This window comes from Camelina sativa, chromosome 10 (assembly GCF_000633955.1).
Source record: "Camelina sativa cultivar DH55 chromosome 10, Cs, whole genome shotgun sequence".
NCBI lineage: Eukaryota > Viridiplantae > Streptophyta > Magnoliopsida > Brassicales > Brassicaceae > Camelina > Camelina sativa.
In genome coordinates this window covers 21,197,975-21,223,303 of record NC_025694.1, presented here as the reverse complement: position 1 = coordinate 21,223,303, position 25,329 = coordinate 21,197,975, and the positions used below count along the sequence as shown (strand labels likewise).

General features: G+C 39.4%; 1 long non-coding RNA gene across 2 annotated transcripts; it reads right to left on the bottom strand.

Moving 5' to 3' along the window:
• Window positions 7,577-14,445, bottom strand: LOC104719504. Of its 2 annotated transcripts, none has more exons than XR_756629.2 (3): window positions 13,092-14,445; window positions 12,909-12,994; window positions 7,577-8,201 (listed from the first exon to the last, which is right to left on the bottom strand). It is a non-coding gene; the product is annotated as an uncharacterized LOC104719504 (long non-coding RNA). The 2 variants fall into 2 exon arrangements; XR_756628.2 differs by lacking the exon at window positions 7,577-8,201 and adding an exon at window positions 12,493-12,622.

Genomic DNA, 25,329 nt, shown 5'->3' with positions numbered 1-25,329 from the left:
CCAAAGAAGCTGTTAAACCTGTTAGATACATCCCTCCTGCTTACAAGCGTCCTGTACAATTCCCAGGGCGTTTCAAGGAACAAAAACTGAAGGAACTCAAGGAAATAATTGAAAAGAAGGAATTGATGGCTTTGAAAGAAGAGGTAGTCATTCAATACAAAGAAGAAGAGAGAGGACCTGCTTTGGAACAATATGCTCCATATCCTCTCTACCAAGGCATGCTACTTTAGATATCACAGCAGAAGGCTCAGAATCAGGATAAGAAGGATCTTGAAGAGTTTGAGGGAGCCATCATTCCAACCAAACTTGAAGACGTAAGTCCATTTAATCTGCCTTTCTCTTTTAGCTACTTGCATTTCAACAAATGCTTGTGTGACCTAGGGGCATCTATCAGTGTAATGCCCTACTCCATTGCACATAAGCTTGGGCATACTAACTTCAAGCCCAGTAACCTCTACTTATGTCTAGCTAATGGATCACATAAGGATGTGGTTGGTAAGTTGGAAAATTTCCCAGTCAAGATAGGCAAGACCAGAATTCCCACTGATTTCCTCATTATAGACATGGATAAGGAGTTGGAAGACCCCATCATCCTAGGAAGACCATTCCTAGCCACTGTTGGAGCTGTAATTGATGCTAATAAAGGGTTGATAACCTTGAACATAGATGAGGGTTTGATCATGAAATTTGATATCAACAACCCAACCAACTTGCCTTCTAGAGGTCAGCCTTTCGCTCTTAAAGACAAGAGAGATCATGGAATCTCAAGTGAAGTGGAAACTTCAAGGGCTAAGTTCTCTTCTCATGAGGAATCAGTTGAAAAGCTCAAGGGTTCAGTTCAAGAGTTGACTAGCTTCGTGAAGGATCTTCAGGTTCAGATCAACAAGAGGTCTTTGAAGAAAGCAAGGCCAAGATTCAAGCTTAAGCAGAAACAAGGTTCAAGTGATTAAGAATGAGCTTCACATTGATCAAGTTACACCAGGGAGGATCCCATCATCTCCTTGGTCTCCAAACCAAGCCTGAAAAGGCATCAAAATTCAAGCTTAGTGACTTTAAACAAGCTCACTAGGTAGGAAGTCCCTAAGGTATTATTGTACATAAGTTTTATTTTCCTTGTAGTTTTGATATTTTTCTTCCATGTTTGTGTTGGGCAGGCATTTATTAGGGAAGTATAGATGGGTTTGAGATGAATTGAACTTGTAGAAAGGAGTTGTTGGGCTCACTCGACCAGCCCACGAGAGGTACTTGATCGAGTGATTGCAAGCCTAGGCCCACTCGGTTCAAATTTTCTTTTTCTCGATCGAGTGGAGGGAGAAGCAATTTTAATTTGAATTTTGGTCAAGAACTCGACAACGTGGGGTCGAGTGACATCAAAAGTGAGTCAAAGATTCCCAATTCAAATTTGAATGGTATGGACGCTCCACTCTTGTCTCCTTGTTCCCTTTATCCTTATAAAGAGAAAACTCGATTTTAGTCTCTCACACTCTCTCATTTGCTAAAAACACTAAAAATCTAGCTAGAAATCTCTCTCAAGTTTTATCTTCTTGCTCAAGCTTAGTTCTTTTGGTTTTTGGGTTGCTAACATATTCACTTTAAGCTTTGAGTCTATCTCTTTCAGTTTCTTTCAAAATGACTTCAAGGTCTAGAGAGACATCACAATAAGCTGTTATTCGTGAAGCTGAAGGAAAGAAGGCTGCTGATCGATTCATGGATCGCCTTGATGCATCCTTGGTCATACAGAGAGAAACTGGTGAACAAACTCGACCGCGTACTCGAGGGGGCAAACGACCGAGTGCTAGCTCGAGTGGCTTTTCGAAGAAGAAAAACCAACCTGTTGAGGAAGATCCAGAGCTTACAGAGAGTGATGAGGAGATGGAGGTTACTCTTGAAGAGCACATAAGAAAACACAAGGCAAAAGGGAAGAGGCTAGCCCAAGAACCCCAAGAAGAAGATAATGAAAGTGAAGAAGAAGAGGAGGTGGAAGAAGAATCTGATTCCCAAACCCCAAGCCAACTCTATGAAGCTTTCATGAAGATGAGCTTCCAAGGAACAAGATATCCACATAAAGAAACCATGGAGAAGCTGGGTATTGCTGAAGATGTTGAGTTTCTGTTTGAGAAATGCAACCTAAGCAAATTCATGAGTTTGTGCTTGGAGGGGTATAGGGAAGAGAGTTGTGAATTCCTATCCACCATCAAGCTTCATCTCTTCACAAGCACGGACCAAGACATGGGAGCTGGTTACATTGAATTCACCATCAAGGGCAAGAAGTATGAGCTGTCACTCAAGCAACTAGCCACACTCTATGGGTTTGAAGTTGGAGGTGAAGAGGACATGGTCATACCTAGGAGGAACTCTTTGCTGTTTGGGAAAAAATTGGAGACAACAAGCTTTATTCTTCTTCCAAGACCAAGAGTTCAAGGATAAGGAGTCCAGTCCTAAGGTACTTACACAAGGCTTTAGCAAACACATTCTTTGCTAGGAAGGAAACTGGAAATTTGAATAAGGGAGAGCTTAAGATGATTGATGTAGCACTCTATGGGATCATCACACAAGCAAGAGATGAAACTGTTATCCTTGGGAGCAGTGTGGATACAGATTTGGCTATGGTCCGCATTGACCAATTCATCTATTATAGAAGCTGGGTGAGCAAGCTGCACAAGAGGAACTCAACTGGAGTTCTAAGCATTGGATGCATCATCACTCCAATCTTTGTAGCTGTAAATGTACCACTTCAAGGAGAGAAAGCCAGACAAAGATGGATATTAGCTGTAAATGTACCACTTCAAGGAGAGAAAGTCAGACAAAGATGGATAGACACCCACTTCAACAGTCTTTCCCACTGTTGGATGTTCAAAGTTGAAGAGGTGCTTCCCATGGTGCAACTTCAATTGCTAGAATGAGGGTGTAAGTGAGACATTGAAGACTCAGCTTATTCTGCCTAATCAAGCACTCACCACCATAAGAGAAGGGCTGAACATTGACTTTTGGCCAGCTACTTAATTCTTGTTTGATGGTACAACCCAAGTAAGAGAGTATCAAGCTAGAGATGTGGAGATGGATGATGGGGAAGAACAATTTTACTTTGAAGAGTATGAACCAAGCCCAAGAGATAGTAGAGGGGTTAGAGAGACAAGCAAAAGGGTAACAATTTTACAAAAGTGGAACAAATGGCATGGGATGATTGTAGATAAATTGAAGAAGAGATGGGGAAGATGGCTAAGTCCATAAAAGGTTTAAAGAAGGAAATTGCTGAGCTAAAGAGTGGAGATTCATCATCAGCACCATCAAGGCCTTTGAGGAGGATCAGCTCAACTAGAGCATTGTCCAGAGCTGAAAATTCGGTGATAATAGCTAGAGCTTCACTGCATGAGCCAATTCAGAGGGAGAGAGGTTCACACTGCACAGAACTTCAATTTCCGAGGCACTTGACCGGTGCACTCGAGCACCTCCGATGTACTCGACCGAGCACCTGCCCAGACCTCCTTATGGCTTCCCAGCTCCAACAGGTTATCCACCTTACCCCAATGGTCCAGCTTACCCACCCTTTCCACCTTAGTACTTCATGGACCCATCACTTCTGCAACAATACTATGAGCACCAAGGTCAGCCATTCTACCCACAACAGGCCACTCAACCAGCCAGCTCGACCCAGCACTCGATCGAGTCGCAACCGATGGCCATAGTCGTGTACCCTGTTTCTCCACTTCCAAGTCAAATTCAAGACCCCAACTACACCTATGACAGCATGAGTGATGTTGTAGAGAACTTCTTCAACAATCCATAAGGTACCACAATCACCATCTCATTGTAAATACCATAGCATTTCTTGTTTTATTTTATTCTAAGTCTTGAATCCTCTTTCAAATTTCTCTTACACAAGGGACTGTGTAATTTAAGTTTGGGGGATGGTTTGAGATGACATTTGACATTATTTTCTATCTTCTTAGTTCAAATTTTTATCATTACCATGTTAGTATTTGCATTTCATTTAAGGCATAAAAAAAAATTAAAACAATTGAAATTTTTTCACAAAAATTTTTAAAAAAAACAGAGTGTTCATGTAGTTTGCATTGCATAATAAGATCTTGTTTATCGTATTTCATATAGGATTGTTTCATATTTGCATTAGGGATCTATGATCAGTTTAGCCTTGTTAACTTGCTTGATCCAAGTAGCTGATTTCATCATTGCAACATGATATGAAACCATTGCCTGTTTATAAGAACCTAATATTGACTTTTAATTATCAGTTTGTGCATTGCTTTAAACTCATGGATACTTTATACATATTTGGATCATCTTTCCCATTTTGACCACTCTTGTTGATCCAAGTAGCTGATTTCATCATTGAATCAATTTCCCCTACCCTTAACCAACCTTTCTTTCAAGCCGTGTGTGTGAGGGCCTATTTTGGGATTGAGCTTGGTAGAAAGTGTTAGGTTTGAACTGACAAGAATAAAACCTTGTGTAGTTCTAGTTTGCATTTTTCAAAATAGATAGGACTAGGAGGTTTAAATTCTGGGTTTGGGACTTGGTGAGTTCAAAAAGAAAATAAAAGAGTGAAAAGAGAAAGAAAAGGGTAAAGTCCTTAGGAGGGAAATGTTTTAAAGAAAATTCAAACTCGAAGTGAAAGAATGCGAGCATTAAAAGTTCTAAGTGAGGTTCTGGTCAAAGAAAAGAAAGAAAGAAAAGAAGAGTCTAGTGAAAAGCTTTATGACTTGGGAAACAAGTAAGAGTAAGAACGTTAGCAAATAAGAAAGAAACCCCATTCCACTAAGAGAAATCGAGTAAAAACCCCTCCTAGGACAGAGAAGCAAAGAGAAAAAGGGCAAAGGCGAAAAATGAAGTTAAAGGGTAGAAATAGGACATCATGGGTTTAGAATGATTAGGAACATTTACTTTGGGTACTTTTGGGTAGACAAGGTTCTGTTCTTGTATGTGTCTAAGTGATTGATCAACAAGTCAATTAAAAACCAATGTATACTCCACCACGATCTAGTGGTATCGTTGTAACACTTCATGATCGAATTCACAGAGACCAAGCAATTGCACTATGAAATTATCAAGATCAAATATAGCTAAGACAAAAGAAGTTTGTGTTTGAAAGTCACTAACAAAGCAGTAAATAAAAGAGTGTTTAAAATCAATTAATAAAAGCATTGAGTGCAGGAAATCATAGGGATTATGATCACGAATTTAGATGATTAGATAGGGATGCATTAAACACAATTCTTGAACTCAAATCACGTTTGTAAAGCTATCCTACTTCCGCAGCGATAACTATCTAAGCAATGAATTTACTAAATCCTAAACTTCCGTTTGAATCCAGCAAATCAAGCAAGCATTAATAGGTTCAGGTTTGACTAGTTCACAAGATGCCCCAACTTCAACTTCCGTTGGCTAAGGTCCACCTTGCTCACCTAAGTTCTTTTCTAGCAACTAAACAACACTTTTGGTGCCACGATGAATTAAGCCTATGATCATAAACTAGGTAGCTAATCTATTTTAGGCTTTAAGAACAACAATATATGAAGAACAAAATATATCAACCCCAAATCTAGATCACCATCGTTGGAGAATCATAAACCCCTTAAAAACCCAAAACCCAATAGAGAAACTACTCAGACATGGAGAAACAAAAACAGCAAATCGAAGATGAAGAAAGCATAATTGAATTGCAAAAGAATAGAAAATAGGGTTTAGAAGTCTTCTCCAAGGTGTCAAGAAGGATTAGAGATCTTCTCCCAATGTTTACAAGTGCACAAAGGCTGCATAGAATAAAAGTTGTCTTTTTAGAGGTCAAGCCTCGTGCTTAAATAGTAAAATAAAACCCTAAAAGTCTGTTTAAAACGAAAAATGAAAAGTTTCTTCATGTTCGGGATCGGTCGATCCGATTGTGGATCAGCCGATCCAGGATGCTTTTTCTGTGTTTTCTCCATCTGCTAGCTTGTCCGATCGGTCTTCAACCAATTTTGCTCCAAATGCATGCTTTCATCCCCAAAACACTCAGTTTCCTGCAAAAGCAACCTAGAACCTGTACAAACTCATAAAGGACAAAAAAAACTCTAAAAGCACACTTTGACTCAATAAAAGACTCAAAACAAACCTAAAACCTATAAAATACATACACATCAATTCCCCCGGAATTGAATCTTTGCTTGTCCTCAAGCAAGAACAGACAAAAACTCAGGAACAGAGAAAAGGTTTGAAAGTGGAAACTCACATATTCTTGGGAACCTCTTCTTTGCACTCTTCATCACATCAAATTAAGAACTACTTTTTGTACTCTGCCCATGATTAGGATCAACACTCCCTACTCTGAACTCCACAGCCTTAGAGGACCTTCAGCATCTCCATTGTTGTCTCTCTACATCAGATTAGTGAAAATGTGTGGTCTCGCCGAGGGAATATCGATCACCGAACTTATTGAATCCTTCAACCTTTGAATGCCCAAGACTTCCTTCATATGCTCCCTTTCCTCTCTCTTTTCTCACTTCCAAAGTATTGATTTTTCCCTAATTTTTAGGGTATCTTGGTATTTTTTTTATCAATCATTTGCTATTTTCTTGTGGACAGGTTACCATGCATTCCAAAGGATGCACGGGTTTACGCACAATCCTCGGTTCACTTCTTTATTACCTTTATCCTCTTCTTCTTCTTTTATTTTTCTCTCTTATTTTCTGTTTCTTTTTATGAATATTGAAGGGAAGAGAGAGGGGAAGCATACTTTGCGAGGAGATGCATGTCTTGTAAGGCTTAAGGGAGGAGTCTTGACTAATGCATACCAATTCCCAAGGTAAGAAGTTAAATACGGCTAAGTCCTTTCAAAGCTAGAGACAACACTGGATCAGCTTAATGTTCTCCTTGGTGAGGGTCTTTTGGGGCGTGTTGAGACTTCTCATGTTCATTCCAAGCTTCATTCAAAAATCAAAACTACTACAGCAATCATAAGAGTGTTAGCTCAAAGCAAAAGATTCTTAGAAATGGTCATAGTTCCCCAACATTTTTGACTCAATAAAAATAAAAAAAATTGACTCAAAGACTCGAAAAATCAAAAGGAAACAACCAAAGAAAACGACATTAGTAAGTTAGAGACATCCCTCCCCCAGACTTACTTCACACCGTCCGGTGTGAAAGCAAAACCAAGAAAAGAATGAATCCGACAAAGAAATAAGAAAAATGAAAAAGAAACAAAAACCGGTGATCTCGCATCTGGTGTTGGCAAGGGTGCCCGTCGAACATGTTGACAGCTTGTTGATCTCTCTTCAAAAGAAGGTCTACCTTAGCAGTGAGATTCTTAATAACATTTCTATCCACAGAGCTAGCAACATGCAAAGAACGATCATACTCATGACTATGATTGCTGTTACTCGCTGCAAGGTTTTCGATCAAGAGGTTTGCTTCAGCGGCAGTGTTAGTAGAAAATCTCCTCTGCTGGCGGTGTTGAGTGCCATATGGTACTTCTAGTCATTTCCTCCATAGAAGATGTTCATAATATTCTCTTGTGAAAAACCATGATGAGGACAGTCCCTCATATACTCCTTGAATCTCTTCCACGCTTCACAAAAAGACTTCGTACCACCTTGTGATAAGGTAGTAATCTTGCTCCTTAACATAGCTGATCGTAACTTAAAAATGCTGCTCTACATTGCTCCCAAGTGGTAAGTGATCCTCGGTCCAAGAGATTTAGCCATCTCAAAGCCTTATCTCCTAAGGAGAATTGGAACAAAGTCAACATGAGTTAGTCATACGGAACTCCATTAGACCTCGTAGTACTAGCCAATCTCTCAAAAGCTTCAATATGGTCTAGAGGGCTCTTTGCTGCTAATCCATTAAACACACGATTCTGAACCAAATTGATGAGACTATGCTTAATCTCGTAGTCTTGTCTCGCAGGAGCAGGAGGTTGAATCACATATCGATTCAGAAACAGCCTGTTGTGAGCTTCTTCATCCCTCAAAGTAACACGTCTTGCTGGTTGATTCGGATCAGGTTCGTTTCACTCTTGTGGGACCTGTCTTTGTTGAGGCTGAACAACAATCCCTTGGGGGTTGGGTTGACAAGTCTCCGTGTTGTTTCCATCGGCCATAGCGTTTGACTGGGCTTTTGCTTTTCGGTTCTCTCGTTCAAGTTGTGCTAACTCCTCGTTTCGCAGATTTCGCAAATCAGTAGGCTTGTGGCTTCTTGTTTGCATAAACCTGAAACACAAGAGAAAGAACTCAAGAACTAATTAGTGAATAAAAATAAAATATATCATAGACTAAATTCAATTCTAAAATTCCAAAGGCAACGTTTGGTCCCCGGCAACAGCGCCAAATTGATCAAAGGTCAATTAAAACCTAATGCGTACTCCACCACGATCTAGTGGTGTCGTCGTAACACTTCAGTATCGAATCCACAGAGACCAAACAATGCACTATGAAATTATGAAGATTAAATATAGCTAAGAAAAAGGGGGAAGTTTTGTGGAACAAGTAATCTTCACAAAAACAGAAAGTAAATAAGTTGTTTTAAATTCAAAAAGAAAATATTGGGCGTAGGGAATCTATGGGGATATAATTCTCGGACTAAGGTGGAAGATGGGGTTGCATTAGACACCGTTCTAGAACTCAAATCAATGTTGTAAAACTAACCTACTTACGCATCGTGAGCTATCAATGCAATGAAATCTACTAAACCCTAAACCGTCGTTTGGACCTAGCAAACCAAGCAAGCAATAACAAGTTCAAGTTTAATAAGTTCACAAGGTGCCTCAACTTCAACTTTTGTTGGCTAAGGTCCACCTTGCTCACCTATTTTCTTTTCTAGAAACTCAACAACACTTTCGGTGCCACGATAAAGTAAACCTATGATCATAAACTAGGTAGCTAATTTAGTTCAGGCTTTAAGAACAAAAATAGATGAAGACCAAAATTGATCAACCCCAAGTCTAGATCACCATCATTAGAGAATCATAAACCCCAATAAAACCCGAAACCAAATAGAGAAACTACTCAAACATGGAGAAACATAAACAGCAAATCAAAGATGAAGAAAGCATAATGGAATTGCAAAAGAATAGAAAATAGGGTTTAGAAATCTTCTCCAAAGTGTTAAAGAGGATCAGAGATCTTCTCCCAAAGTTACAAGTGCTCAAAAGCTGCGTAGAATAAATAGGTTGTTTTTCTAGAGGTTGTGCCTCATCCTTAAATACTAAAATAAAACCCTAAAAGTCGGTTTAAAACGAAAAAGGAAAAGTTGTTTCGGGTATGGGATCGGTCGATCCATAATGTGGATCAGCCGATCTAGGATGTTTTTTCTCTGTTTGCTCCATCTACTTGCTAGTCCGATCAGTCTTAACCAAATTGGCTCCAGATGATTGATTTCATCCCCAAAACACTCAGTTTCCTTCAAAAGCAACCTAGATCTTGTACAAACTCATAAAAGACCAATAAGACTTTAAAAGCACACTTTGACTCAATAAAAGACTCAAAACAAAATTATATGTGTTTATTGACTTCTCTATTTAATCACTGTTATTCGCTTTCTGTTTGATTTACTTTCATATTGCTCTGTTTTTATTGTTTAATCTGATTCTGTTCTTCGTAATTTCCCACTGGACCTGGTAACTCGATCGAGCATACGGTCGAGTGCTTGCTGGAGTTCTTTTCCAAGTTCTTGTTTTGTGTCCTGCATCCTTCTAGTTTAATTCTTGTTTCAATGCACATCTTTGTTTCAGTTATTGTCTTGCATTTATTCTGTTATCTTAGTAGTTTTACATTCTACATTTCATTATTGTCATTAGGTTGTTAGTATTAAACCATTTTCACATTTGGCTTAACTTAGATAAGTGTTCACATCCTGATTGCTTGCATCTTACTCATTATGGATTGACATCTCTTATACTTCAACTGCATAAGAGTAATTGAAACCTCTTATATCTTTGGTCTTAGCTTATGTATGTTGTCTTATTGCATCGTTCATACATTCTTAGGTTCGGAACCACAAAAAGATATGTTTCAATTTGGCGCACTTGCCAAATTAGTAATTATTTGTGACAGTCAGGATTTAAACAAGTTTAAGATTAAGTTCTATTGTTTCTCTTGATCACTACTGACTTGAATCTTCATTTGCTTGGTTGTTTTGAGTCTCAAGTACCAACTCGACCCAGCACTCGACCGTCTGCACAATCGAGTGGTTGATCGAGTCACCAACCAAGATCAACTCGAGCCAGTGCTCGACCGAGTGTCAGTTCGAGTAAGTGATCGAGTCAGTTGATGCAAACTAGATCGAAAGGAAACCAAAACCTTGAGAAGTACATTGAGCATATCAACCGTTTACCAAGAGATTTGAGGCAACAAAGAACCAGAAGCCTTCAGGAACAAGAACAACAGTTGCTGATGGATCCACCAATGCAACAAAGGCCAAGACAGATTGGAGCAGGAGATGCTCCAAACACTCATACACAGAGATCTGACATAGTTCCCCCTACAATAGTAAACAATAACCTAGAGATGATAAGTGGGCTGATTACTATGATCCAATCAAACAAATTTCATGGTCTGCCTATGGAGGATCCCTCAGATTATCTTGATGAGTTTGATAGGCTTTGTGGCCTCACCAAGATTAATGGTGTAAGTGAAAACAGTTTCAAGCTCAGACTCTTTCCATTCTAACTTGGAGACAAGGCTTACTTGTGGGAGAAAAATTTGCCAACAGGAGCTCTAACAACCTGGGATGGCTGCAACAAGGCCTTCCTCGCCAAGTTCTTCTCTAATGCAAGGACTGCTAGATTGAGGAATGAAATCTCAGGGTTTGCACATAAGAATAATGAGACTTTCTGTGAAGCATGGGAAAGGCTACCAAACCCAATGTCCACATCATGGGTTTAGTATTGAGTCTCTCCTTAGCACACTATACAGAGGAGTACTACCAAAGATCAGAATGTTGTTGGAGACTGCATCTAATGGCAACTTCCTCAACAAACATGTGGACGAAGGATGGGAACTGGTAGAGAACTTGGCCCAATCAGATGGGAACTACAATGAAGACTATGATAGGACTGTAAGATTTGTTGAACCTACTTAGGATGAGAAGTACAAGAAAGATTTGAAGACTGTGCATGACAAGTTAGACAAGATTCTGCTTATTCAGCAGAACAACATTCACTTTCTTGTTGAGGAAGACATAACAGTTCAAGCTGGGGAGAATTAAATGGCTGAGTTGTGTTATGTACAGAACCAAGGTGGTTTCAAACCTTACAATCAGTTCAAGAACAACAATTTGTCTTACAGAAGTACTAATGTGGCAAACCCCAGAAGACCAAGTTTATCCTGCTCAACAGCCCCAACAACAACAATTATGTCCCCAAGTAACAACACCAGGGTTTCCAGGCTCAAATTTGTCTCCCACCAGTGTTTCAGAAATCAGACTAACCAGAGCTAGGAACCAGATTTAAGAGCTATGATGCAGCAGTTGCTACTTGGACACGCAAATAGGCAGCTTGAGACTGCAAAGAAGTTGACTGAGCTAAACTAGATGCTGGATTCTTCTTACAATGATCTTAATATTAATTTTGAGAGTTTGAATTCTAAAGTCAAGTTCAGGGAGAGCAACATTGCTTCTACATCAGCTCCTAAGCCAAACCAACTACCTGGAAAGGCTATTCAAAATCCAAGGGAATTCACAGCTAAAGCTATCCATTTCTATGAAGAAGCTGTCACTGAGGACAGTGAGGTTCAAGCTGGGGAGGATTTGTCATAAGATAAAGCTCAGAGTAAGGGTTTTACACAGCAAACAGAAGCCGAAGTACCACTCGACCAAGTGCTCCGTCAGGCACACGATCGAGTGTCTGATCGAGTTAATGATCGAGTTGTTGCTGCAGAAGCTGACAAACCTGTTAGATACATTCTTCCTGCTTACAAGTTACCTCTGCCGTTCCATGGACGTTTAAAGGAACAAAAGCTGAAGGAACTCAGGGAAATAATTGTGAAAAAAGGTTGTATATATTCAGCCATCACTGAAAACAAAATATACCAAACCAAGATGTACATAAATCATAGCATCGAAAACATGTTTCGTCTTATCCAAGTGAGTTTCGATGTATGAAATGAATACATAATAAGTTGAATTTATAAAATGTAAAATTATCAGATTATCTTGTGGACTATCCACCCAATATAATTCATGCCCGATTTTGTTTACAATTTTAGGGGCATGTTCTATTTACCTCACTTCATGTTCTCTTTATAAGGATTTTAGATTCTGTTTTTTTTTTTTTTTTGAATTCTTTAATTTGTATGCATTGGAAGAAGATTCAGTCTTCATTGAACAATATTAGAGTTTATGATTACACTAGTGGACAAATAAAGGACATCCATATAACAATAGAATTATTCATAACAAGAAATTATTTTTTTTTTCCTCACTTTCATTTATCAATCTTATTATTTTCTTAAAATATTTTGTTTGTATTTTATAGATATTTTTTATTTTTTAAAACAATCGCCTAGTCGAATTTTATGGTTTTTACAAATAAATGAATGATGGATTTATGATGTTTAAATGATAATTATAGCATTGTGTAATACTCCAGAAAGTACTCCAAGAACAGCACCGGAGTACTCTGGACAAGATAGCTCTGCAAATATAATACAAAGAACTATAAGCAAGGATAATCGAATATTTAATGAAGATATTTTTTTCTGATCAAATAACAGGCTGCAGAAAAAAAGGATAAGGAGAGGCTTGTAGGTCCAGGATTTTTGTAGGTATTGAACCCAAATTGCTACAATGGGACCAATTGCTCAAAGGTAAACCTTCAACTTCCCTATCTTTCAAAAACCACATTCTACGGGAACTCCTAAGACAGATAAGACCAGAGGAGAATTTTACGCTAGTATGAATGCTAAATAACTAATCAATACCTAAGCGGTCCACAAGACTTGAGACCTTTTCCCCATAAGATGAAGTACAATGCCGTGATGAGTCCATTGATAAGAGAAGATACAATCTGAAACAGTTAAAGGAAAAAACATTTTATCACCAAACTCTCCAATTTATATGTAGTAAATATACATGCAAGAAATCTGATACAGTTTAAAGTAAACCTGTTGATGAGAAAGTGCCCTTCCTTTCAATGGTTTTTAGTATCAAGAAGATGATGGACGAAGGCACCAGACAGCCGAAGAGAAACAGAACAACTGGCGCTCCTGTCTGATTCAAGTAGCGGTACATAGAATAAACTGACAATATCCTAAAAAAGTTCCCAATGAGGTGGACTATCTTTATTTGGATTGGTGTATGTCTGCAGATCAACAAATACTTGATTAGGCATCAGATTACTCAATTCTAAGCCAATGTCAAAACAAGGGAAGACGAAAATAGCTACAAATGTGCTCAAGTTATGGACTCACTTCACACCTTCAACCTAGGAGTATTAAATCAAAAACACAATAATCCAAAATCAATTAAACCATATGATCACATATATAATTGGTATCATTAACAACTCCTCCTAAATCAACCAGACTAAACCGATTCAACTTCAGTTCCAGACTAAACCGACAACACTCCCAATTACAATACATTTCCACCGTCACAATGGGTCCACACACAAGTCTTGAAATTGAACCACCATCAACCTTCTAAGTCTACATTTAGTCATTATGCTTATATTCACGTCCTAGACAATATTTGCTCCCAACTCATCCACTCTAAGGTCAGCACCTTCGAGGTATACCGATCTCACTCTCAGACCACTGTCCTCGAGTCATACTGTCTCACTCTTAGATCGCAATCCTATAGATCTCGATATCAGTTTAACTATTCATCCCCTCAAGAGAACTATCCATCTCTATAGGAGAACCACCATCTCTTCTGCCAGTCTCAGGGCCACAACCCCTCCAGCTATCGATATCTAGGGGAATAACCATCCCCTCAGGAGAACTAATCATCTCCTCAAGAGTTGTGGTAAACACCTCCTGACCAAATCTACCTCCCGTGATCCGAGTACGACATCGCATAGCCATACCTATCCACCCATATTCCTCACTAATAGCCTTGTCAGTAAATCTGCAAACCGATCATCTCGGGCCTGAGTAAAACTTTCTGTCCCACCGACAGCCTCAATACTAGCTCACTTACCAGCTACACTGATGCCACATCAGCCTCACCCTCGTAACTTATCCAGATTCGAATAAGAAGTCCTGACCTACTCGGCCGTGGTACTCCGAAGATGTAAGTGGTATCTTCAAGGATATGGTTGTTTAGGCAGTTTCAACTGCATTCATTGAGCCCTTGGTGCAGATTGTAGAACATGCCGTGACACATTTTTCAACAGCTCCATTCACGATTTCACTAGCATCTAGTCATTGAAACAAAATTTGAATGTATTATAAATATGTTCTCTTGTGGAGTATTAAATGTATGTGGAGAGTTATAAGCTTGTATTGATGAACTGATGATGAAACAAGGCTCGCTTAAATACTAGTTGGTCTACAACTTGCAACCACAAAACTTTGTTTGATAGCCAGGTTTATCACATGCTGCGTGGACCAACCCTATCTTAATTATTACCTTCACCTCTCTAATTCAGACCAAGGATAGTTTATATCTTCTTTTTCTTTTTCTTATTGGTTAAATAGAACCAAACAAAGAATTTTGTTGAAGTTTTGTGTTACTTAATATATTAGTTAGGATATTCCGTATAAGTTTGGCTGGTTATATGTTGGTATGTTCGTTTTAACTGCTAATCATATAAATTATTATGTACTTTCTAAAAATTACGTCGATAATTTTTTTTTATCAATTCTTGTGGTTATAAAGAAAAACACGTTGTAATATATACCTACATAACCACAAAGAGAGTTGGAGAAGGAAAGATAAAAACGTAGTTTGTTACAACGTGTTTTTCTTTTCTTTGCTCAATTTATAACCAACTCTCTTGTGGTTATGTAGGTATATATTAAATTTTTAACCAACTCTATTGTTGTTATATAGATATATATTGTTATACTAGCTGATGGCAAATTAAAATATGAGACAAAAATCCAAATAGTTTGTTAGACCGTGTTTTGTGTTTCTTTTTGTTTCGTTTTAACAAACTCTTTTGTTTCGACTTTTAGTTTGAAATTTAAATCCATAATAGATTTGGCTTTATTTCCATTTTCGATTTTATAGTGTTATCGATAGATATGATTTTGTATTGGCATTACCAAAAAAAAAGAAAAAAAAAAGCATTTTATTTTGTCATTTTTTAACGATAAGAACTTTTTACATGTCAATATGTGTGTTCGACAACTATATTTTCCACGAATTTATTATTTTATCATCCAGTCATTTACGTAAGTATGTTAAAGCCATATAATCTTTTTAGTTTGATAAATGAAGATGGTTTCCATATAGAGCTTTTTGGACTCTTGCAAGATATCCGAGAATTTGGGAATAGTTTTGTTGCTATATTTTTTAATTCTACAGCTTGTCTTGCCAATTATGTGGCAGATTCGTTCGCTAAAAAGGCTTTAGCCTCCTGTGATTTACTGTGTTTAAACCCTAATTCTATCTAATGAAAGCTATTTGGTGACCAAAAAAAAAAAAATCAGTATACGTTAACTGAATCTGATACTTCTAGTTCTAGTTAAGTATCATGTCTACTTAATCCAAATGCCTTCGATCTACTCTCTTTTGGTTTATTTGTAAATTATAATCGTCATATATTTGGTCTTAATGAAACCAAATGGTCTTAATGAAACCTCGAATATACTGAAAATCCTTAAAATATAATCGTCATAAATACAGCAGAACAAAAACAAACGAACTCAAACGATAACCGATTTCCCAAAATAAAACATTGTCTTTAAGAAACTAAAATTGCTACTCCCCTAGAGTTGTAGCTCTCCCATACTTATAGCTCCCCCAATATACAAGAACCAGATTTTCATCACCACTTCTCCCCTGCTTGTGAACACAACAGTTAAAAAAAAAACTGCCAAATCATTCTGGAAAATGGATGATTCTGAATTAATCTGTGAACCACATCAATAAGCCTCTAAAGTGCTTGAGCAGTATCAACCAAGGCTTCATACGAAATCTATGTACTATCCTGACCAATATGTAGCACACGAATGCTGCCCAACTGAATAACCTCAGATGTAGAAGAAGACCCTTCATCTACTTGTCTTTGACTGGAGATTTTTGCATATGCTCTTCATTTTCTGGAATCAGATTATGCTTAATCCCATAGGCAATCCTATTATGACATCCTTAGTATAATATTCAGCAAAGACCTCTTCCTCTTCATCTGACAATTCAAGCGAACCCTCTTGGAACCGAAGTGTTTCAAAAATTGTATGAGGAAAGATCACACCCTGAGTAGCATCATTCCTACTCATGTCCATAATTTGACCATAAATCAATTGACCAAGATCAAATCGGATGCCCTGAACAATCTTGTATACTACTTGAGCTCGTTTAACAGAAGGATGATTCCTATGAACAGAAGGAACCCAATTATAGGCTGCCAACATCATGATAGTTGCAACTTCTCCAGGTAAATATCTAACCTTTAAGTTTGACCATGCAGACTTGTCTCTTCCACTTAGAACTTCTGCAATTTCATCTTTACTCAGCTTACCTACTTTTGCACTTGCTGTCTTCTCTACTTGAGTCAATGGAGGAAGATTAAAAGCCCGATTGATAGCCGTAGGTGAAAACTCATACCAATGTCCTCGCACAAATATTTGTACACCATCCCTAGATCTCCTATTTGGCAGGTTTGCATAAAACTCACAAACAACCTCTTTGACATAAATAGACGGATCTTAAACCGTAGCTCATAACCCTAGAGACACTACTTTCTCTATGAACCGAAATTCATCAGTTTGAGACATATCCAGTTGTCTTGCAGCTGTAACCTTTCTACAGAAGATCTTAGAGTACCTTGTTTGAGCCGCCTTGGTGACAAATAAATCTGACTGAAATCCGGATTTTGCTCGAACATTCCCAGTACTTGGTTATTCGGATCTTGAACGCTTAGCCTTGGATACACCCTTCAACTTGACAGATGAAGAGGCTTTCTGTTTTTTGCTCCTACGCTTTTTCGTGTGTCGTTCGATCTGCTCTTGTACAAAAGTTTCCTCAACCCCAAAATCTTCATCATATTCCGAAACCACATCCTTCCTTCTTCCTTTGCCAAGGAATTTGATCTCATCATCAATAGAATTCGCATCGTTGGGTTCCGCAAATCCTTGTTCTACTCGAGTTTCGATCAAATCATCCTTAGATGAATCATCATCACTATCGGATCCATACGGCACAATTCGAGGTTGAACTTCTTCAGCGTCACTCGCTTCATCAACCAGATATGGTCGAGTTGCTACACCATCACTTCGAGACATCTTCGACTATCGTCCTTTGCTTATCAAACCTCTTCGAGTCGCCCTTACCATCTTCGATTTGTTTTCTTTTAGGGTTTTCTTCAACACAAACAAAGTCGTAGAGACTCTTTGACTTTCCTCTTCTTATTTTGTAAATCACAAAAAAATATTCTATTTTTCCATTTTTTAAGAAATTTCAAAAACCACAAAATCCACCCATATCTCGAGAATATTGATGCGTGGTTTATTTCGTTCCAAAATCTTTTACCTTAAAAAGACCACACAACGGCTGCAAGTGCACAGCTAATCGGTAGTAGTATTTAAGGATCGATCCCACATAGAGAGAATTGTTGTTCAGAGAATCCGTCGGAAGAGATGTAAGGCTAGGACTCAATAAAAAGGGGGTTTTGGTTGTCACAGTTGTAGCAAGCAAATAAATGTAAATAAAATAAATGAAATAAGCGTTGGACATCAAGGGGAATCGCAGGGGTTCAATGATCTATCTATCTAGGAAAGTTTAGGGTTAGTTTGTTGATGTTCATATATTTTAAACTGTTTTCCCTTAATATATTCACATCTTTTGCATTCTTTGCTATCCTTTTTGACCATTATTGCATAGTTTTAGGATTGTTCTTGCATTAGAGTGTAGTTGCACTGCATTTGCATCTTTTCTTGCATAAACAGGTGATTTTGGAGCCTAAGGAGCATGGAAGCAATGCTGAGGAGAAGTGAAGCAATCATGAGGAGAAATCAAAGGAGTTAAGGCTGGAGAACCAAGGTCTGGAGTCCCACCTCGACTGCCCACTCGACTAGACACTCGATCGTGTGCTGAGAGAGACTCGACCGAGTGGAAGGAGCACAAGAAAACCCAACTCGACCGGTCACTCGACCGAGCACCGGGTCGAGTTGCCCGAGCCGCCTGGCTATTTTGTCTTTTAGCATTTTTAAGTACCTTGTACCCTGCAGCCACCAGGGGGCAGCTTTTTAGATATTCTCAAACCTAGTATTTTACCCTTTTGGGAATTTATGCTTTTTGCACTTTTATTTTCTTAGATCTTGTACCTCTTTTGAAGGAGAAAACACAAGATTCTTCATACTTGTTTGTTTCATAACTTTCAAAGTATCAAGAATTCGAGTTTGATTCCTTCTCCAATATTGTAGATCTCTGTTTTATCTTTCTAATCATGCAAGTTTCGTGTTTTTCTGGGTTTATGACTTTGCTGTTCATCATGTGTGATTGTGAGTAGTTTCCTTAGCTCTTAGGGATGGTTTAGGCTGGATGGATGTTGTGGTTATTTGATTTGGTCAAGCTTGATTGTTGTAGATCTCTTCTAGGCTAGATGTTCTTAATGCTGATCCTATAACTGAGAGGGTAGGGTTTGATCTCAAGCTTCTTAGCATCACACCAATGTCTAAGGTGCATAGATAAGGCTAGATCTAGAGATTATCATTAGGCTTGCTAAGAGATTAGAAGTCTTGTTTGATTCTTGACATATTGCTTAATGCTTGCTTGTATAGATTCTTTACTTTGTGAGAACAAGTCTAGAAATATATGAGCTTGATTGTTTTTGCCATGAGAGTGGATTAACATGTTCTTAGAGATTAATGTCTAGAGATTAGCTCATGTTGATTGAGGTTTGTTGATCAAGTTAGATAACCACAATCTAAGTTCAGCCCATGAATCCATCCCTAAGACCTTCCTTGTCTATTGATTTCTTAGTCTAAATCTTGTTGTTTGATCGTTGTTTGATTTACTTTTGTCTTGCTCTGTTTTGTATGCATTGCTCTGTTTTCCGTTTTTGTCCAGCTTGACCCTGCACTCGATCTACACTCGATCGAGTGCTTGCTCGAGTTCATTCCCAGAACTCTTTTTTATGATTTGTGTCTGTCCTGTCTTGTTTCTTATTTCTATCTAGTTGCATTTCTGTTGCATTCATTTAAGTTTCATGTTCATTACTTTCCTTGCATTAGTTCATTACCTGCATTACTATAGTTTGATCTCTGTTCTAGTTTCATTATTGCCATATTCATTTTGTTCCATTACATTTAGTATCTTGTCCATTCAGCTTTTACATTCTGCATTTTACATTCTACAATAGGTTGTTAGTGACAAACACCCTCTATAATTGGCTTAACTTAGACAAGTATTGCACACCTTGATTGCATTCACTCATTTAGGATTGATACACTTAGACAAGTATTGCACACCTTGATTGCTTGCATTCACTCATTTAGGATTGATACATCTTATACTACAATTGCATAAGGGGAATTGAAACACCCTTCTTTCACCATTGTTCATCATCATCATCACATCAATCATTCACATTCCATTTCACACACACACAAGAAAGGAACTCGTTTCAATTTGGCGTCGTTGCCCATTTGAGTGTTTATTTGTGACAATTAGGGTCAATATTAGACTAAGATTAAGTTCTTTCAATCACTTGTTCATTACTAATCTCGAATTTTTCCTCTGCTTGTCTGTATTGCATTTCAGGTACCACTCGACCATCAACTCGAGCTCACACCCGACCGAGTGCCGATCGAGTGAGTGATCGAGCCATGTCCCGAGTATATTTGCACGTCTCCTTTCAGTCAGCTCGACCGTCCACTCGAGCCTGTGCTCGACCGAGTGCATGTCCGAGTTGCCAATCTGGTTGTTGATGCAAACAAGGTCAAAGGGTAATCACAATCTCCAAGGACTTCTTGACAACATCAACAGGCCACCAAGGGGTTTGAGACATCAGAGAAGAGGAGTAGTACAAGAACAAGAGGATCAAGTAATCATGGAGCAACAAGATAACCATGATCAAAGACCTAGACACATTGGTGTTGGGGATGCACCTAACACACACAACCAAAGAGCTGGTATTGTGCCTCCTGCTGTGACCAATAATAATTATGAGATCAAGAGTGGATTGATCTCCATGATACAAGCCAACAAATTTCATGGGTTGCCAATGGAGGATCCTCTAGATCACCTTGATGAGTTTGACAGGATATGTGGACTCACAAAAATCAATGGAGTGAGTGAAGATGGCTTCAAGTTAAGGCTATTCCCATTTTCCCTTGGAGACAAAGCTCATCTCTGGGAGAAAACTCTTCCTACTGGAGCAATAACTACATGGGATGCTTGCAAGAAAGCTTTTCTAGCCAATTTCTTCTCCAATGCAATGACTGCTAGGTTGAGGAATGAAATCTCAAGTTTTGCACAGAGAAATAATGAAAGCTTTTGTGTGAGGCATGGAAGAGATTTAAAGGATTCCAAACTCAGTGTCCCCACCATGGATTCAACAATGAGTCTTTGCTCAGCACTTTGTACAGAGGAGTTCTACCCAAGATTAGAATGCTACTTGATACAGCCTCCAATGGAAACTTTCTCAACAAGAATGTGGAAGAAGGCTGGGAGTTGGTAGAGAATCTTGCTCAATTAGATGGTAATTATAATGAAGATTATGATAGAACCATAAGAATCATCTCCACTGATCAAGAGGACAAATACAAGAAGGATTTAAAGATGGTCAATGAGAAGCTTGACAAGATTCTCCTAAGCCAATCAAAGACCATTCACTTCATTGGTGAAGAAGAAGCTCCAGTCCAAGAAGGAGATAGGGAGTTTGTTGAGTTGTGCTACATGCAAAACCAGGGAGGATTCAAAGGTTACAACCAAGGAGGATTCAAGAATAACAATCTCTCTTATAGGAGTAACAATGTGGCTAACCCACAAGATCAATTCTACCCTCCTCAACAGCCTCAACAGCCTCAACAGCAACAAAACTATATACCCAAGCAGCAACAACAGGTGTTCCAGCCCCAATTGTGTCCCCCACCAGGGTTTCAAACTAACCAAGGCCAGAAACAAGACTTAAGAGCTATGATGCAACAATTGTTGGTTGGGAAAGCCAATGGAAAGCTTGAGGAGGCTAAACAATTTGTTGAGTTGAATCAAAGGTTAACATCACAGTATAATGATCTCAATATGAAGTTTGAAGGTCTGAACTCAAGAGTGAAGTATATGGAGAGCAATATAGCATCTACTTCAGCTTCAAAACCCACCCAACTCCCTGGAAAAGCTGTTCAAAATCCAAGGGAGTTCACAGCCAAAGCCATTCAAGCTTATGAGGAAACTGTCACTGAGGACAGTGAAGTCCAAGCTGGGGAGGATTCATCATTTGTTAAAGCCTAGAGTGAAGTATTTGTAAAGCAAACTAAATCCGGCAGTGAACTCGACCCACCACTCGAACACACACACGATCGAGTGACTAATCGAGCTGAAGTCTCCGAAGATGATAAGCCCATTAAGTTCATTCCTCCTCCTTACAAGCCTCCACTACCATTCCCAGGGCGTTTCAAGGCACAAAAGAAATGATGGATTTGCAACAAGAGGAAGTGAAAGCTTTTAAGGAAGAAGTTGTGATTGAGAAAAAGGAAGTGATGTCCATAAAAGAGTTTATCATTGCTTACCAAGAAGAAGAGAGAGGACCTGCCTTGGAATAGTATGATCCATATCCTCTCTATAAGGATTTTTTGCTTAAATTGTCAAAGAAGAAGGCTCATGCTCAGGATGAGAAGGATCTTGAGGACCTTGGAGGGGTTATCATCCCAATTAAACTTAAGGATCCAAGTCCATTCTATATGCCTTGCTCACTTAGCTATCTTCACTACAACAAGTGTTTATGTGACTTGGGAGCATCTATCAGTGTGATGCCCTACTCTATAGCACAAAAGCTTGGGCACACTGACTTCAAGTCCACCAACCTTCACATATGCCTAGCTGATGGGTCAAACAAGGATGTAGTTGGTAAGCTGGAAAACATTCCAGTCAAGATAGGAAAGGCAAGAATTCATACAGATTTTGTGGTTCTAGAGATGGATAAGGAGCCTGAAGATCCTATCATTCTAGGGAGGCCATTCTTAGCCACTGTTGGAGCTGTTATAGATGTTAAGGAAGGTCTTGTGACCTTGAACATTGCTGAGGGGATAACCATGAAGTTTAACATCTATAACCCAACCAACCTACCCACCATTGATGATCAACCTTTCACTATCAAGGACAAAGGAGGTCATGAAGTTTTAAGTGAAGTGGCAACTCCAAGGGCTAAGCTCTCTTTACAAGAGGAATCAATGGAAAAGCTCAAGGGTTCAGTTCAAAAGCTGACTGAATTGGTGAAGGATCTCCAAGTCAAGCTAAACAAGAGGTCTTTGAGGAAGGCAAGACCAAGGCTCAAAATTAAGAAGAAATATGGTTTGTGTGTTAAGGGTGAAGTGATCAAGAATCAACTTCTCAGTGATCAAGAGGTGCCAGGGAGGATTTCATCACCTCCTTGGTATCTAAATCAAGCCTGAAAAGGCATCAAAAGTCAAGCTTAGTGACTCTAAACAAGCTCACTAGGGAGGAAGTCCCTAAGGTATCATTGTACATATGCTTTATTTTCCTTGTAATTTTGATTTGTTTTCTTTTATGTTTGTGTTGGGCAGGCTTTTCAAAGAAAGTGTAGATGGGTATGGAGAGATTTGGACTTGGGGAAGTAGGCTCGCAAGCCCACTCGACCAGCCCACGAGAGGTACTCGACCGAGCTGACAAGCAACCAAGGCCCACTCGATTCCCATTTCTCTTTAATGATCGAGTGGAGGGAGAAAAAGAAGAAAAATTTTGAAATTTCAAAATTTAGTCAAAGAGCTCGACCACTTGCAGTCGAGTGTGGGGTAGAGTGGCAGCAAAAAGCAGGTCAAAGATTCCCATTTCAAATTTGAATGGTATGGACGCTCCACCCTTGTCTCCTTGTCCCCTTAGCTTCTTTAAATAGAGCTTGATTCGATCATGTATCTCTCACACTCTCTCATTGCTTAAAACAAGTTAAAATCAAGTTTAAAATCTCTCTCAAAGTTCATCTTTTTGCTCAAGCTTAGCTCTTTTAGTTTTTGGGTCACTAACCTATTAACTTTAAGCTTTGAGTCTATTCCTTTCAGTTCTATTCGAAAATGTCTTCAAAAATTACTAGGAAGTCTCAACAAGCGGCTGAAAGCTCCCTGGATCGTCGTGATGCTCGCCTTGTTTCAAGAGGAGAAGCTGGAAGAACCACTCGACCAACCACTCGAGCATGCACTCGACCGAGTGGTGGTCCGAGTAGGCGGTCGAGTGAAGCACCGAATGTCAGAAACCAGTCAGCTGAGGAGGACCCTGAGCGAACTGAGAGTGAAGAAGAGATGGATTTACCTCTTAGGGAGCACATAAGGAGACACAAGGCTAAGGGGAAGAGGCCAGCAGTTGAACAAGAGGAGGTTGAAAGTGAGAGTGAAGAAGAAGATGAAGAAGAAGAGGGAGAAGATGATGGTGAAGCAGAATCTTGTGGTTTGACTAAGAGGCAGCTTTATGAAGCCTTCTTGAGGATGCAGTTCTTGGGGACTAGATACCCTCACAAGGAAACCATGGAAAAGCTAGGCATTGATGAAGATGTAGAATATCTCTTTGAGAAGTGCAGCCTAACCAAGTTTATGGGGCTTTGCATGGAGGGGTATAAAGAAGAAAGCTGTGAGTTTCTAGCCACAGTCAAGATGCATTGCTATTCAAGGAAGGACAAGGAGTTTGGACCTGGTCATGTTGCTTTCACTATCAAGGGGAAGAAGTATGAGCTTTCATTGAAGAAGATAGCTAACATCTTTGGCTTTGAAGTTGGTAGTGAGAGGAGCATGGAGATACCAAGAGAAGAGCTCTATGCCATTTGGGAAACCATTGGTGACAATGTCACTTACTCATCTTCAAAGACCAAGAGTTCCAAGATAAGGAGCCCAGTCCTAAGGTACTTCCACAAGGCCTTAGCAAACACCTTCTTTGCTAGGAAGGAAACTGGAAACTTGAATGAAGGTGAGCTGAAGATGATTGATGTGGCACTTAATAGCATCATTCTTGAAGCAAGGGATGGAAGCATCATCCTTGGGAGCAAAGAAGGCACTGATCTTGCAATGGTGCTCATTGACCACATGATCTACTTGAGAAGTTGGGTAGGCAAGCTACAAAACAAAGGTTCAAGAGGGGCCCTAACCATTGGAGGCATCATTACTCCAATACTACAAGCTGCTAAGGTCCCACTTAGAGGAGAGAAGGTCTTGCCAAGATGGATAGATGCAAACTACCTCACCTCCACTCTCATACTAGCTAAGGAGATGCATCAAGGAAATCACATTTTCAACTTTGAGCTTCCAACAATTGGGAAAAGACAACTTGTCCTACCCAATCAACAGCTCACCACCATACAAGAAGGAGCAAACATTGACTTTTGGCCAGCTGAGGAGCACTTCTTTGATGGGACAGCTCAAGTTAGAGTTGATGAAGCTGGAGATGTACAAATGACTGATGGGGAGGAGCAGTTTTACTTTGAGGATTATGAACCTAACCCAAGAGATAGTAGAGGAGTGAGAGAAACTAGCAAGAGGTTGACACTCCTACAAAAGTGGAACAAATGGCATGGGAAGAAATTTGAGAAGCTAAAGAAGAAGGTGGGCAATATGGCCAAGTCAATCAAGGGTTTAAAGAAGGAGATTGCTGAGTTGAAGAGTGGGAATTCTTCACCAACACCATCTAGCCCTTTGAGGAGGTGTAGCTCAACTAGAGCACTTTCAAGAGCTGAGAACCTTGTGGAACCAGCTAGAGCTTAAATGTACGAGCCAATTCAGAGGAAGAGAAGTGCAAGTAGCCGAGAACAACCATTTGCGAGGCACTCGACCGGTTCACTCGAGCACCCACTCGACCGAGCACCCCAGAGGCACTCGACCGAGTCCCAACCCATAACTTCTCATGGCTTCCCAGTTCCAGTAGCATTTCCAGGCTATCCAAGTTACCCACCCATCCCACCTCAGTACTTCATGGATCCGGCACTCCTGCAGAAGTTGTACCAGCAGCAAGGTCAACATTTTGGGACTCACAGTCCAACTCGACCCCCCCACTCGACCATGCACTCGACCGAGTGCC